Genomic DNA, 4,739 nt, shown 5'->3' on the forward strand with positions numbered 1-4,739 from the left:
TGTTTGTTTTACAGCATATGTGATGTATTCATGTGTCCAGGTACAGGAATGAGACAAACATGTTAACAATCAATATTAATGTAAAATTAAAGGGATAGTTCACCCAAACAATTCTGTCATGATTTGCTCACCATCATGTCTGATGTTAGTCAAAATGACCATTCACTTTCATTGTCCGGAAAATAAAGATGCAATTAATAAAATTGGTGAGTAAGGCTGCCAATATATGTGTTCCAAAGAAGCAGCACATTAAGGGTGTTCGTTTCCACATTTTTCAGAGTCGACTTTCGACTCCCACCATAGGAGTTAATCGACTCTTCGACTTCATTTACTTTACATCAAAACAGTGTCAGGAATAATACAAGATTGCAGTAGTTATTACACAATTATTTTCCCCCCAACATCATGCCTTAAATTCCCCTTATTAAAACAACACACTTTTAGCGTGACTGTCCAAATTAGTTCAATTTAGCAAATGACATTACCCTGAAAGGATGAGTAGCTATCAACATCGATACCCAGCTGTCACTTATACCTAATTTTACAGAGGGAAAAGTCACGAGAGATAGCCATGGTCGAACATTATGTCAGAATTAAATAGACGAGAAAGAATGTATTATTTAATGAATTCATGTCATTATAATGGTCATTCATGTCATTATAAAGGTGATGGCACGAAACACACATAATCATTGTCTTCAAAAGCTGCTTGAACAGGAACATTAAAAATAAATACAAAACATACAAAAATACATACAGTAATGTAATCTTTATTTGTTTATTCTAGATGTGAATTTTTAATGATTTAAGGTTAGTTTAATGATTATGAATACAAATAAGTTAACCAAAGAAAATCAAATGTATATTTATTGCATTAATATAACATCAATTAAACTACAAAGCTGGAAAGGAGGTATCTATATTACAAACTAAAGTCACTATGACTTATTTATTTCTAAAGTGAAGTTGTTTCTGCAACAGCTCCTGCTCTCTGATGCACAGTGTAATATGTCAGTGTCCGAATTCCTCATTTCGTTTTGTTCACTCCTTGCTGCACTTAAAGGCAGAGTGAGTGATTTTTCAGAAACACTTTAAAAACTGATTCGGGCCGAATCGCAAAACAAACTTGTAGCCAATCAGCAATAAGGGGCGTGTCTACTCGTGATGTGGAGGAGAGCGCGTTCAGTGCATGGGACGGACATTAGCCGAGCCAGCGACAGAAAGATAGAGATGGCGGATAAAAAACAAAAGAGGAAAACGTCTGCGGAACGATAAGGCAAGAAGTAGGACCCGTGTAAATATCGGATCAGCTTTCCAGCGCTGGAGAGAACTCAAGGAGCGGAGGCCTGCGATCGGACGCCAAGGTTGCTTTGTTTCTTCTCAATAGGTGAGTAACACCGTGTCTACAACAGCTAAAGTCTGCCTACACTGGACGCGATCAAACGACCGTTGAAAACCATTTGAAATGTGTGTCAGCACGTCATAAATAGAACCCGGCAGCAGTTTTCTGTCGGGATTTGTTGCACCGCGCCGCTCACGTCTGTAGACACGGTGTAACATTGGTTTTGCTTTGTTTCACAGAACTAATCGTTGCCTGGGTTGCGTACGTATATGTGGGGCGGAGCTATCAAAATAGGGGCAAGACCCTTTTGGGGTAGGGGCGTGTTTGTTTTGGTGATTTCAAATATAAACATTGGCTACCAGAAATCCCTCACTCTGCCTTTAACTGCCATGCAATATATAGGGATTAGAGAATCAGTGAACAAGTGAGCAATTTTGGACACAGGAAAAGAGTCAACAAGAATCGATCCCTGTGCATGACTCTACTAAACTCTCACATACCCAACGTTGGAGAGTGCCCTTGCACAGAAAGGCCTCAAGCGAGACTCATAGGAGTAATAAAACAAATGACTTTCTAGGAAATCCCTCATATGCACAAAGGCATTCAGCTATCACTGTAGCTGAATAAAAAACAGAAAGAAATGTTTGACTGATGAAGCATGAAGAGAATTAACACTATTGCAACAGTATATGGTTTTTCTGTGTTCTTCAAACCATCTCTGGTATTTTTCATAATTATAATCTTTATTTATAATGCAATGCTAATCGACATAGCCTTTATCACTGTATAGAATACTGTATAGAAGCTTCATCAGTTCACAGAAAGAAGTTATTTCAAAACTCGATTGATGCTACACTGTAAGAAACTGACTGTGAAATTCACAGTAATTAACTGGCAGCAAGTGACAAGTAACTTACTGTAGAAAAGAAGTACAGTAATTTACAACAGGTTCCATTGCTGTTTAGTTATATTGGTTCAGCCCAAATCAAAAAATAAAAATAAAAATTAATATGAAATAAATAATGCATGTTGCACGATTTAAATATAAATATTCATTTATCAACAGTCACAGTTAACTGCTCATCATTATAACGGAGAGGATGTGCAAGGAGGAATGGCAGAGGATCCCCAAGTCCAGGTGTGAAAAACTTGTTGCATCTTTTCCAAAAAGACTCATGGCTGTATTAGATCAAAAGGGTGCTTCTACTCTAAATACTGAGCATGTGATATTTCAGTTTTTTTTTTTTAATAAATCTGCAAAAATGTCAACAATTCTGTGTTTTTCTGTCAATATGGGGTGCTGTGTGTACATTAATGAGGAAAAAAAATTAACTTAAATGATTTTAGCAAATGGCTGCAATATAACAAAGAGTGAAAATTTTAAGGGGGTCTGAATACTTTCCGTACCCACTGTATATATAATTTTATTTTTTTTAATTTTTTTACAGCACATTGTTGGTTACTGTAATTTTCTACATTACATAATTGCTTGTTGTGTTTTCTACAATACATTGATAATTACTGTGATTTTCTACAGTACATAATTAGTTATTGTGTTTTCTACAGTACATTGGAAGTTACTGTGATTTTCTGCAAGACATTGCTGGTTACTGTGACACTCACAGTACTTCTTACATTACTGCAATTTTGACTGAAACTACGGTATTCTACTGTGAACTAGTATACAGTAATTTCCTGTGCACAAACACCGTAAATTCCTGTAGATTTCACATGAATTTTTTACAGTGTATAACTTGCGTTTGAATTAAAAATGTGTTGTTATCCTCATAAATTGCTGTACTTTGACACTGTACTGATAAGAGAAACAAACCTTTTGGAAGCTTTAAATCAATTGAACAATTTGCTCTGAAAAATGATTCACTGTTTCAAATCCCTCGAAACGCCACACACGCTGCTGACGCCTGCTGGTCAAAACTGTGCAAATGCAACAAAAACTCAGGTCAAAACATGCATAAATAAAACTTTTACAAACCCAATCCAAATGTTTTATTGAAAGTATAATATTAAATGCAATTAACAAATCATCAAATACATTTACATATAAAGTGTCTGTATAACAAGTTATTTTATTAATCTGCAGTGCTTGTTTTGTTTGGTTTATGAAGGGCTTGTCTAAACATGCCAATAAGAGACTATTAACAATTACTAATATCAATATAGCATTATGTAACGAGGAGGCTGAAGCCGAGTGAGAATCCATATGCAGAAGTTTATTTAAAGGGCAATCCAGAATCAGCGTCAGAAAAAGGCAGTAGTCTAAACACAGTCAATCAGTCCAATCGGCAGCCAAAACAAAGGGAAAATTCAATAATCAGAAGTAGAATCAAACAGGCAAGAAGTCATACACAATATCAACAGGCAATGGTAATAGAATGCTCGGTAAGGCAGTGAGACTGGCAATACTTCGCAGAGAGTGTTTGGGCAAGCCATGCTTTATGGCTTCCAAACAGGAAGTCACCAACGAGGCAGCAGAGGGAGCGTGACAGTCAATACTCGGGCGAGGGCTCCCTCTGCTGGCCTGGCATTACAGAACCCCCCCCAGGAGCGACTCCTGGCGCTTGACGAGGACGTCCCTGTGGTCGTGGAGCTGGTCGGTCGGGTCTGGCTCTGTGGAATTCCTCGATGAGTGATGGATCCAGAATGTCAGGTGCATTGACCCAAGATCTCTCCTCAGGCCCGTAGCCCTCCCAATCCACCAGATATTGGAGCTGACCCCCTCTACGCCTAGAGTCCAGCAACATATTGACCTCATAAGCAGGTGATCCGTCAATTTCCAAAGGTGGCGGTGGATCTTGATGCTCGGTGTTGGGGTCAGCGTCCGGGTGGAAGGGTTTAAGGAGAGACACATGAAAAGAAGGAGAAATACGATAAGTGGCAGGAAGCTCAAGCTGGTAAGTGACTACATTAATTTGTCTAATGATCTCGAAAGGGCCAACATACCTGGGGCTTAGCTTCCTGCTAGGTAGCCGTAGCTTGAGGTCCCTCGTGGAGAGCCAGACCCGTTGTCCTGGTTGGTAGGGAGGGTGTGGACGGCGTCGTCGGTTGGCCTGGAAACCTTGTGTCCTGACAGCCCTTTGTAGATGGATGTGAGCACTGTCCCACACCCTCTCACTACGCCTGATCCAGTCGTCCACTGCTGGGACAGATGAAGGTTCTCCTGACCACGGGAACAGAGGAGGCTGAGGAGGCTGATCACACTGGAAGGGGGTTAGTCCTGAATGTGTCAGGGAATTTTGAGCATATTTGGCCCATGTGGCCCATGGTGCCCACCGATGTTGTTCTCGGCTACAATAACTGCGCAAATATCTTCCAATTTCCTGGTTGAGTCGTTCAACTTGTCCATTAGACTGAGGGTGGTAGCCTGAGGTGAGGCTTA

The sequence above is a fragment of the Sinocyclocheilus rhinocerous genome, unplaced genomic scaffold, assembly GCF_001515625.1.
Source record: "Sinocyclocheilus rhinocerous isolate Xijiao unplaced genomic scaffold, SAMN03320098_v1.1 scaffold1330, whole genome shotgun sequence".
In the NCBI taxonomy this organism is placed as follows: domain Eukaryota; kingdom Metazoa; phylum Chordata; class Actinopteri; order Cypriniformes; family Cyprinidae; genus Sinocyclocheilus; species Sinocyclocheilus rhinocerous.